Raw genomic sequence first — 12,856 nt, 5'->3', positions numbered from 1 at the left:
ATGAAACAATGTCCGAATTGTTGGAATTCCTAAAGACGAAGGTCGAGATATGGTGAAATTTCTAGATGGGCTCTGGCCGAGTCTGCTCGACATAACAGGCCATGAGCTGTAAATCGAGCGAGCTCACGGAGTTCTGGCTCAGAGATCCGCTGAGGGAGACTGGCCCCGATCAATTCTGTCCAAATTACCGAGATCATCCGATAAAGATCTCGTGGTACACGAGGCGAGGAGTTAAGGAAGGCTTTCTTGGAAGAACCACAACATTTTCTTGTCCCCAGACTTTGTGAATTCGACAAGAGAGAAACGTGATTGATTCAAGGAATGCAAGAAACTCTTACATCAACGGAAGGATGCATTTGCACTGATGTTCCTGGCCAAATTGAGAATAGATACTCAAGTTTGCATCTAAAGATGCAAAGTTGTGCCTTATGCAATTCAAGATATTACATAGATTCTGTTGGACCTCCTCTAGATTGTATAGGCTTGGTCTTAAAGACACACCCACCTGCTGGCTATGCCAATCAGATGATGGAGACACAACCCATGTCTTTTTGTTGTGTTAAGATCCAAGAGTTTTGGTTGAAGGTTCAGAGTTTTATGTGTGATGTATTGGGCACTCGAATTTCGTTTTGCCCCAGACTCTGTGTTTTGGGCGATGGGGCGGACATTGATGTGGAGAATAGGCACTTAAAGAGTTGGGTTCTAACCAGCATCATTAGACAAATAGTTTTCATTGATTGCCAGACAAATAGTTTTAAGGGGATGGAAGTCGGCTGGAGTGCCCCCATTTTAGGAGTGGCGCTCGGAGATAAGGAGGATAGCGGCTTTTGAGGAAGGGTCATCTAGAAAACTGGGGAATTTGGATTTGTTTGTGGGGAAATGGGGCAATGCATATCTGGTGTTTATGGAGGGGTCTCGGTGAGGGGCAGTGGAGAGAGAGGGGTAGTGGTTAATGTGTGTGATTATATGGTTTGTTTTTTGTGTCTATAATCATGTGTGACCACTGGGGTGTTTTTGGGGGCCAGGGTGGGTATTAGTGGGGGTTAAGTATTGATTCTGTTTGTATATATATATATATTGCTGTTCTTTGTTTAATATATAAATCAATAAAAAAAAAAATGTATCACAAAAAAAATGTAATTGCTCAACGGCTGGTATCCGCCTCCAGTCTGCAACAGAGTAATGTTGGTTTATTTTTTAATTAATTAATGTCTGACAGCTAACAAGTCTACCTGCCAAATAAATAAGTACATGCACATGACATTATTGAAACGTTTTAATAATTTTATTAGCTAACTTGTAGATATTGCACAGTGATCCGAGAAGCAGGAAAGACGGCTCGCAAATACCCAGATGAGCGGTTTGATATGTTTATTTATGGTTGTTACAGAGAAATATCAAACCGCTAGATGGCACCATTGACCAATCAGAATCAAGTATTCCAGAGAGCCATGTAATAACTCAGAATAACATGCATCTGATTTTTGGCAAACTGATTAAAAGCACACTGGTACTCTACAATTTCTGTACATGACTTGTTTTGTTTGTCTCACTTCTAATAAAATTTACACAACTAGGAAATACAATTGTTAACTGAAAATGCACTTGCATTTGAATTTTACGTAGGGCTGTTTACATACAGTATTAAAATTATAATCAGATTACTTTAATGCGTCATTTACAAGCTCTTGCCAAAGTGTTTTATTAAAAATATTATTACTCCTGTATTATTTCACGTGCACACTGCTTTTTCATGTCAAAGTTTCTGTTATCAGATAGTAGTAGTCACTGTTCATATTTTCGGGGTTTTGAGCCTATTTTGTCTTTTGGCAAAAAAAAAATCTAAAATTCCATATTAGTGCCTTTTTTACATTTACATTAAGTAATTTATCTGACACTTATCCAAAGAAAATTAGGAACATTAACAATATGTCATACATATGTCAACAATATCTGCAGGATCACAAGTTCCAGGAGTAGCTACAATAGTATAGAAGCAAGCACAGAAGAGACAGACAAGGAAAGATGTATTTTTTTTTTTTATTGTCATTAAATAATTAAATTGTAAATTTTAAACATATACAATGTTATTTATTATTGCAATAATTTCTTAAAATTACGGGGTTATCTGTAAAATGGGACCATTTTTATGAAATTAGTCCACTGTATGTGTGAACCAAGAGCTTTTAAATTTGAGTGTGAAAAGGTTCAGGTGGCAGCCCAAAAATCCTGCAGAGCATAAGATAAAAAAATATAATTTTTAATATTGTTATTGGTTGTGGTGGCATTTTGGGATATAATGCATCCGTGACACCCTCGGCCAAAATCGAGTTGCAACAGATGCCTTGGCCCCCACAAAGCCCAGATCTCAACATCAAGTCTGGGATTACATGAAGAGACAGAAACAATTAATACAGACTAAATACACAAAACTGTGGCAATATATCCAAGATGCTTGGATCAGCCAACAAGTGTACCTAGGAGGACTGGTGCTGTTTTAAAGGCATAGGGTGGTCTCACCAAATATTAACTTTGTTTTTTATGTTTACTTCACTGTGTATGAAGTTGATTGATAAATAAATGTTTATGTCATAACATTTTTCTCAACTGCCTTAAAATCTTGCACAGGACAGTAAGCAATGTCAAACAAAGTACACAATGTGTCATAATACATGCATTTTCACCCACTCTTTCCTCATATTGCAAATGGTGAAATTCACTATGTTGTGAAAATATGAACGAGAAAGCTGTTTTGGACATGGTATTTGCAGGAATTGCCCCTTGTTTTCTCATGTGTCTTGATGAAAGTGAATGGCGAATGGAGTCTGTTACTCTGCCAATAACACATTTTGTGTTCCACGTAAGAAAGTCATACAGGCTTAAAACAACATAAGGGTGAATAAATGATAACAGAGTTTTCATTTTGGATATGATATCCAAAGTCATTACTAAAGCATCTGATGTAGATGCACCAGATATTGACTCAATGGTTTGAAAAAACAGATCTGATCCCCTGCAAAAAGATCAGGTTTGAAAACCAGATTGGATTTGTGTGCAGTTTGAACAAAGCCTTAGTGCTGTCCGAGTCTTGTTAGGCTGGTGATTGTTGCTATGCCAACTGTTTGCAGGAAATATGTTTTATCTGGTCATGCCCAAAGACCAAGACGGTGCACTTACAGACGAAAGCAGCACAGATGCCATCAAAGACTCGGACACACATCAGAATCAGCATCAGACACAGAGTGTATTCTCAACACCCTTTATTGGTGAGGAAGAAGAACAAGAGACTCCCTGCCTGTCTCAAACAGACCAATCACTGACTGAGAACCAGAATCAAGGGGTAGGGCTAGGCCAATCACACGCTAACATCCAGCGACACATGGTCAAGAACGTGAATGAGATCTTCCACACGATTGAGGAGCTGATGAGTAAACTTCAGCAACTTAGGGCACAAACAAAAGATTACTTCCCTAATATAAAATAAATGGTATACGTGTAACTACCCGATATACAAGGAAATGAAGCTATAAAGCCTTCATGATTTAACTTTTGGTGTATTTCTTCTTCCTTGATCTTGTAGGACATTGAAGCAGACCACTACAAACTCCAGAAGAAATTAAGAAAGCCTCTTTCTGTTGATAAAAGGTCAAGTGACCTCATCCACAAGTCTCCCACAGCAGTTGGAATACCAGCACTGGACCGTGGAGTAGGCGATGGTGAGGACAGTTCCGACTCAAATATGTCCTGTAATAAAACAAATAGTTCTGATTTTAAATTCTAATTGGCAGTTTGGCTAATCAACTCTATTACTTGTTAAATTGTGATTATTACCTACATAGTTAATATTTATATTTAAAAAGTGAATTGCCATTGCTCACTTGGGGGGTTAGTGAGTTGAATCTTGAATCCTTAAAGGGAAAGTTCACACAAAAATTTTAATTCTCTCATTTGTTCACCCTCATGCCATTCCAGAGGTGTTTAACTTTGTTTAATCTGCAGAACACAAATTAAGATTTTAGAAGAATATCTCACAATGCAAGTGAATGGTGACCAGAACTCTTAAGGTCCAAAAAGGACATAAAGGCAGCATAAAAGTAATCCATAAGACTCCAGTGGGTAAATCCATGCCTTGTGAAACGATATTGATTGGTGTGGGTGAGAAACAGATAAATATTTACGTCCTGTTTTCCTATAAATCTACACTTTCACTCCCACTTTCTGGTTTCAGCCGCCTACTGCTTGGGGCTGGTCAAAGGTGGAGATTTATAGTAAAAAGGACTTTAATATTGTATCTGTTTCACACCACTGGAGTCATATGAATTACTATCATGCAGCCTATGTGCTTTTTGGACCTTCTGAATTATTGTCAACATTTACTTGCATTGTGAGGACCTACAGAGTTATTCTTCAGAAAATCATATTTTTTGTTCAGCAGAAGACAGAAAGTCATACACATCTGGGGATGGCATGAAGGTGAGAAAATGATGAGAGAATTTTCATTTTTGGGTGAACTATTCCTTTAATGGGAGATAATTGTATGAATATTTGATGGCTAAATTTGAAACAGTGGCAGTAGACAGTGACTTACTTTAACACCCAAAAGTGTCATGAAAGTAGTCTGTGCATCATATTCCAAGTCTTCTGAAGACATATGATCACTTTGTATGATGAACAGACAGCAATTTAAGTAATTATTCTAATTATTATAATCTCTAATTATTCATCTTTCTACTGTATATAAAAAGGTAGAATTAGACGATCATTTGAGGATTAGACGTATATATGTAAGCCTGCTCTTTTTTTGTAATTCAATATTACATAATTCAACAAATGATTTATTTGTTTACTTCTGTAATTTAGGCAAAGAAGGCATCTCTGCAGAACCACCTCAGCCAAAAATCCAGTCTACTAGGTTCTGACATTTTACACTGGACCTATTCAAGATTCTCATGCACAGACAAACACATGTATGCAGAGCGCACTGATGATGTAGTCCCTTCCCAGCATGCCTTGTGCCTGGAAGCACAATCCAGGTTGAGTAGTGTCTTGTTTGTGTCAATCAGAAAATCGGGACTTGAGACAGGATAGACGACCCTTCGGCCTGCATCTAGAAAGAGAGAAATTATGAAAGAGAAGATTCATGTGGATTCTAATAATGTATTGATGGAGAACGTAGTTGTGAAGTGATGAAAAGGAAGTGAAATGAATGTAGAATAATGGAATGAACAATAGTGTGGCTGAAGACGTGACACTGTCTTTTGAAGGAAACCCCAGCATTTTACCTGCTGCTATACATGCTTGTCATCCATTCAGCTAATCAAGAAACTCAGAAATCCAAACAGGCACCATTTTGGCTTGGGCACATTGTGAGCCATATCATCCTAAGCCAAGATGGCAGCATTGACCATGGTACGGCTTTGACAAATCCAGGTTCTTTTGCACTGGGATCCCTGCTGAAAATATGAGGTCTCACAAATATAATTTGTTAATATTGTGGCCAGTATTTAATAGAATAACACTAATTGAAAGAAGGAAAAAGAAAAGATGAAGGTTTCATTTTGAAGTTTTCTTTTTTTTTTTTGTGCTATGGAAGAAATAAAAAGATTTCAACAAATGTTTGTTTCTATGCACAGTTTTTCCTCCTGACAGTTCATGACTGGGCTGTTTTATGAAATCTATTGTCTGACATCGTCACATGACCTTCAAGCATACATGTCGTCCCACATGTAAATAATGTGAAATTTTGTCCCTCACGGTAGTTGCCGTAGTTCAGTCGTAGCTCTCAACAGATGTTTAAAACACATGAAAGTATCTGGAACTCCAATTCGAAAAACATAAATTTTACATTTAGAAATGCAAATATCTTTATATATGCATTTAGCATGTAAAGCTGTAATAAACTGCAAAAGGATGACAGTTACCTCACCTCAAACAAGTTTTACACTTTTCTTTTCTCTGGTTGTTTGTTTCCCCTTTAAGCTTGTCATTTCTTTCTTCCCTCTCATCCATTTTTCCATGTTTATTCATAACTGTTAACTCACCGATTTGTAGAATTATGTTGCACAATGCAATTCATACTCATGCAAACTACTGTATGCAAACTTTTATTTTTATTGACAGTAACACATGTAATATAGAGTTCAAAGATGTTAATTTACTGTAAAGCTCTGATCATTTCTTTAATTTTATTTTTGTAGACAAAAGATGTGTAAATTATTTTCTCCCCCTCTTTTTATGGTGAGATTGTTAGATGCACTGATCTAACCGGTTTATTGTATTTATTATTTTATCAAAATTCAATTGAATTTTAACTAATAAGAAATTAAAAGCTTCTTTGAAATTGAATATGGGCTGATGCCAAGATGATGCTTGCATTATAATACTGGAGCATAACATTTTATATTTTCCACTGTTTACATTTTCTTCAGCACTTTAAAAGAGCAAAAAGCATTTAATTATTAAGCAATTCAAAAGCTTGAGGAATAGTTCAATAAATTTTGTCTGAACTGGTGTTTTGATGCGAGGAAAGCAGCAAGGCTGTGCTTGTCTTTCAGTAATGTAGTGAATTTAAGAAACATTTTTCAGGTTGTATTTAAGCACATTTTCTGTGATTAAATGAGAAAGAAAACACATTCACATTAAGATTGAAGCATGAAAACGTCTAGGTTACGGATGTAACCTCCGTTCCCTGATGGAGGGAACGAGACGTTGTGTAGATGAAGCGACACTAGGGGTCTCTCTTGAGCGCCGAATATGCCTCTGATCTATGAAAATAGGCCAATGAGAAGTTGGCAGACAGTATTTGCATTCCCCGCCCCCGGACATACGGGTATAAAAGCGAGGAAATACTATGAGTTCATTCAGGATTTTTCTGAGGAGCCGGAAATGGTCCGGCCACTACAGTGGCTCGGCTCAGCGATGTGGCCGGGAGAACACAACCTCTCGTTCCCTCATCAGGGAATGGAGTTACATCCGTAACCTAGATGTTCCCCGTCTGTCGCTCTCTCGACGTTGTGTCGGAGAAGCGACACTAGGGGTCCAATTTAAATCACACCATGCGCTGAGCCGTGTACGTGTTCTGCTGACACAGGAGCGGGCAGGTATTTTACGTGCACAGGCGACCAGCTGTGTCAGACTGCACGTACCCTTCCCCAACGCCCCAAAAAAGTCATCGGAATACTTCTGGTTACCCTAGACAGGGGAACAAGGCGACGCTTGCCAACCTGGGAACGGGCCGAGCCTGGCTGGGTCTCTTTTCTCTCTATGTTTCTCGCATAGAGCAATAAACAGCCGGGGACCTTACATGCATCAAGGGAAGGGGGTCTTACCCAGTTTCCTATTCTTTCAGGGGGAAAGACCCTGCGGAGACCACACCTGCCCGGAAGCGGAGGTAAGAGTGGTGAATACATCACATGGGTTTTTAGGCGACATGTGGAAAGTGGCACAGTGGTAGATCCAGCCTCAAGGAGGGGGGAGTTGCTACAACACTGCGACCGGTGGGCAGCCAGGGACTGCCTAAGGAAAACGCGGGTCCACTTTTGTAAGAGGACCGTACCTCGGATAATACACACAGGGGGAGTCCGCGTAGGAGTCCTTGACCTGTGGAGCACCTATTCCAGTACAGGGTAGATTAAGTACCCTTAGTGGACTGGGTCAGCAAGTTCCTCTGCTGAACTGCAGACCCAAAAAGGGCTAGGGAGGAATCGTCCAGGGATCCTAGTGAGTGGGATCTCCTGGGAGAGAAAGCGCACAGTTTTACCTCTGCCGAGGGAAAGGGCGCTGGAAGCAAGCGATTTACCCGGCCAGTTCATCAGCGTGCCACGAGTTCTACCGGCTCGGACCTGAGAAGATACGGGACGAAACTGACTCAACCCGGAGATTGTAAAATCTTGCAAAGGTATTAGGTGTTGCCCAACCCGCAGCTCTGCATATGTCTGCCAGGGAGGTACCCCTGGCCGGTGCCCACAAGGACGCAACACTTCTTGTTGAGTGTGCTCGGACCCGCGGGGGCACTGCCTGGGTGTGATAGGCCAATGAAATGGCATCCACGACCCAGTGGGAAAGCCTCTGTTTGGAGACAGCGTTCCCTTTCCGCTGTCCACCAAAGCAGACAAAGAGCTGCTCAGAGCATCTAAAGCTCCGCGTGCGGTCCAAAGGGGCTGGATCTGCCTCCTCCCAGGGCAGTGCTTGCAGGTTCACTACCTGGTCTCTAAAGGGCGTGGTAGGAACCTTGGGCACGTAGCCTGGTCGCGGTCTTAGGATCACATATGTGTCTTTAAGACCGAACTCCAGGCAAGTGTCGCTGACAGAGAACGCTTTCAGGTCCCCGACCCTCTTGATGGAGGCGAGCGTGATCAGCAGGGCCGTCTTTAGGGAGAGGGCCCGAGTCCGGCTGATTCTAGCGGCTCGAAGGGGGATCTCTGAAGACCGGCGAGGACCACCGAGAGATCCCAGGAGGGGAACAGGCTTGGCCGGGAGGAATTTAACCTCTGGGCGCCTCTTAGGAACCTGATGACTAAGTCGTGCTTACACAGAGATTTGCCGTCTAAAGGGTCGTGGTGAGCTGCGATAGCGGCAACATACAAGGTGGAACATACTTCAAGGTGGAAGGGAACAGCCTCCTTTCCAACCTCTCTTGTAGGAATAAGAGCACTGACCTAACTGCACACCTCTGTGGGTCTTCAGCCCAGGAAGAACACCAATCTGCGAACAGGTGCCAGTTTAGGGCGTATAGTTGCCTGGTAGAATGGGCCCTGGCTTGGTTGATCGTGTCTATGACGGTAGGTGGTAGACCAGCTAGATCTTCCGCATCCTGTCCTGGGGCCAGACGTGGAGGTTCCAGAGGTCTGGGTGCGGATGCCAGAGCGTGCCCCGTCCCTGAGAAAGAAGGTCCTTCCTCAGGGGAATTCGCCAGGAAGGGGCTGTCGTGAGGAGTACGAGGTCCGAGAACCAGGCCCGGGTGGGCCAGTAAGGGGCCACTAGGGTGACTTGCTCCTCGTCCTCCCTAACCTTGCACAGCACCTGTGCAAGAAGGCTCACTGGGGGAAATGCGTACTTGCGCAGCCCCGCAGGCCAGCTGTGTGCCAATGCATCTTCCCCGAGGGGAGCCTCTGGCAGTGGGAGGTCTCTTGGGAGGCAAACAGGTCTACCTGGGCCTTTCCAAACCGGTCCCAAATCAGCTGGACTGACTGGGGGTGAAGTCTCCACTCTCCACTGGGCAAGCGATGTTGTGACAGCGCGTCTGCTACCACATTGAGTTTGCCGGGGATGTGAGTGGCACGTAGCAACCTGAGTTGCTGCTGGCTCCAAAGGAGGAGACGACGTGCGAGGCGTGACATGTGGCGGAAGCGTACGATGCCTTGGCAATTTATGTACGCTACCACGGTGGTGCTGTCTGACCTGACTAGGACATGTTTTTCCCAAACTAACGGGAGGAACTTCCAGAACAAAGAACTCTAGGCAATTGATATGCCAGCGCAGTGGGGCCCCTCTCCAACGACCCGCAGCTGCGTGCCCGTTGCATACGGCGCCCCAACCCAATCTGGAGGTGTCGGTTGTGACCAGGACACGTCGCGACACCTGCTGCAAGGGTACTCCTACCCGTAGAAAGCAGAGGTCTGTCCAGGGTTTGAATGACTGGCGGCAGGCGAGGTGATCGTTCCCCAGTGCGTGCCACAGCGCCATGCTCGTCTCGGGACTCGAGTCTGAAGCCAGTGCTGAAGTGGTCTCATATGCATCAACCCCAATGGCGCGACCGCCGCGGAGGATGCCATATGCCCCAGGAGAATCTGGAGAGTTTTACAGGGACCGTTGTGCCTGGCCTGAAATTGGCGAGGCATTTCAGCACAGACTGCGCACGCTCGTTGGTGAGGGTGCTGACATTGAGACTGAGTCTAACTCCATCCCGAGAAAAGAGATGTTCTGAACCGGGTCAAGCTTGCTCTTTTTCCAGTTGACCTGAAGCCCCAAGCGGCTGAGGTGCCGGAGCACCTGGTCTCTGTGAGCGCATAGTAGCTCTCGTGAGTGGGCCAGAATGAGCCAGTCGTCGAGGTAATTGAGTATGCAGATGCCGGCTTCTCGGAGCGGGACAAGAGCTGCCTCTGTGACTTTTGTGAAGACGCGAGGGGACAGAGACATGCCGAAGGGGAGGACTTTGTACTGATATGCCTGGCCGTCGAACGCGAACCGTAGAAAGGGTCGGTGTCGATGCAGAATTGAGACGTGGAAGTACGCGTCCTTCAGGTCTACCGCTGCAAACCAATCTAGATGCCAGACGCAAGTTAAGATGTGTTTTTGCGTGAGCATTTTGAATGGGAGTTTGCGCAAAGCCCGGTTGAAGGTCCAAGATCAGTCGTAAGCCGCCGCCTTTCTTGGGTACAATGAAGTAAGGGCTGTAGAAACCCTTCTTTATTTCGGTTGGAGGGACAGACTCTATCGCGTCTTTGAGTAAAAGAGTAGCGATTTCTGCGCCCAGGGATTTAGCATGTTCGCCGTGTACTGCAGTAAAGCGGACGCCCGCGAAGGGGGGCGGGGGCCTGGCAAACTGAATTGCATAACCGAGTCGGATGGTCTGTGAGCAGCGCCCAGACCCCAGGAACCAGTCATCCAACCGCGATGGCTGTGGGGAGGACGGAGGGTTCCAGTCCAAGCCCACGCTGGCGGCGAACTGGGAAAGCATGTCGGTCATCTGAGCGTCAGCCTCAGTCTGAGCGTGCTGGCCTGAAGGCGGCAGCCCAGGGGAGTCATCCGCGTCAGATACCGCGCTCTCCGATGCAAACAGCATGCACAACCATCGGCTCCGAAGAAAATTTCTGAATTAACTCATAGTGTTTCCTCACATTTATACCCGTAAGTCCGGGTGCGGGGTATGCAAATACTGTCTGCCAACTTCTCATTGGCCTATTTCATAGATCAGAGGCATCTTCAGCGCTCAAGAGAGACCCCTTGTGTCGCTTCTCCGACACAACGTCGAGAGCGACAGACGGGGAACAGATGTTTGTTGTGAGAACACCAATCCTGTGTAGAGAAAGTAAATAAATCTGAGACGGTATAAAGATAAATTTAGAGAGTTGTGTTGTGGGTGTGGTAGGTGGTAGTACCATTTATAAGGTACTCCAAAAATATGGCATTACTATGGTACATGTACAAAACACTTGGTGTTACCATGGTTCATGTCTAAAATAAAATTTACCATTGTGTTTTGGGACTTTATAATAACAGTAATACCATGGTATTATATCAGAATCAAAAAGATTACACTGTGTGTACACATGCAAAAGGAATTTGGCTTGAGTACAAAAGCTTCCACTGCTCAAAGAAATATGACAGACCTGAGAATTACAGAAGAATGGCATATTTATAAAATGAACACGATAAAAGATATATTAATGGTACAGAGAGTTCTTATTTACAGGAATGTTCCATAGAAAATACGTGTAGTGAGGTATGTATCTGGAAAAAAGAATAGTTTCTATAATTTCTACAAGTAGCAGGATGTATTAATATGAATTTAAATATCGCATAGAATAGGCCTATTGTACTCAGTGGAGTAACGTTATCAAGAGACCTTGTTGGGGAGTGTAAAGTATTCATGAAAGAGATGGTCTCATAAACAGGTAAATGGTACCACCATACCATGTCCCAAAAACATGGTATGGTTTGATACAGTATGTACAAAAGTCCATGGTATTTTCATTGTGCTTTTGGTACTTATATTGTGAATTGTCCAATTACAGAACTACTTGTTTTCTCTAGCAAAAAGTATTTTGTGTGCCCTCTAGTGTAAAAACACCAAAATGGTTGTGTCATAAAGGTCATAAAAATATGCAATGAAATAAACCTATCTTTTGCGGTTAAAAATAATGCATCTACTCATGTGTCGTGCGTCACGCAAGTATCTTTTTTCACCAACCCAGCCCAGTTCTAGGTGATGTTGCTTAGTAATAGCAAGTAAAATACTTCACTGTTTTACCAGACTCGCGCACATGTCAGTCATCCACGATTTTAGTTTAGTTTATTTTTTTTCGCAGTTTAAAACGTAATTTGTATTTAAGGTTAGATGCATAGGTATCTAAAGCCAGAAATCTGACAAAACAATTTGAATTCGAATTGTGTCAATTTGTATGATAGACTTTTGAATTTGAATTATAAGTGTGATTTTGCCAAATTTAATATTACGTTGTGTTTTAAATAGGTTTGAATTTGAAATGTTTAAACTCCAATACTGGACTAACAGTGTCAAATGTGACATAAAAAAGCACCTTGAGCTGACCGCGCAATTGCACAGATACTTACCCTCAATGCTCTAAGTTGGCCAGTATTAAGCCATACCTGCAATGGTGCGCAATTCCAGGCACAGAACCGAACGCTTTGCATACCGCAACGCGATGAGGGGGGTGTTTTCAAGTTATGCAGTTATATCTAGTATTCCCATCTCAATCGTTAAGCCATTTATTCAGTATGTATTTAACATGTTCAAAACAAGTAATAAATATAACATGTTTAATTTAAGGGTGTTGTTTTACAAAGATAATTGTGTTCAACAGACATATTTTCAAATTAGGCCTACATTGTGTGAATTGTATCTATGCGTTAGGGTGTACGCGAAAGGATGTTGAATGTTTGAAGGGGTACGCCACTGTAAAAAGTTTGGGAACCACTGAACTAGTGTTGGGGTCGCTCTGCAAATTTGTCTCAATTTTCATTAAATATTGTCCCGAACCACCACTAACTTATTTTATAGTGACTGTAGTGCCGCATCCCATTGATAAATGTAATCTAAAAGGGTTGTCAACGACAAACTTTTATTTTAGGCTATTGTTTTAATAGATATAATGCAAAATACTGTTTCATATTT

This window comes from Xyrauchen texanus, chromosome 1 (genome assembly GCF_025860055.1).
Source record: "Xyrauchen texanus isolate HMW12.3.18 chromosome 1, RBS_HiC_50CHRs, whole genome shotgun sequence".
NCBI lineage: Eukaryota > Metazoa > Chordata > Actinopteri > Cypriniformes > Catostomidae > Xyrauchen > Xyrauchen texanus.
Note: the sequence above shows the minus strand (reverse complement) of the source record.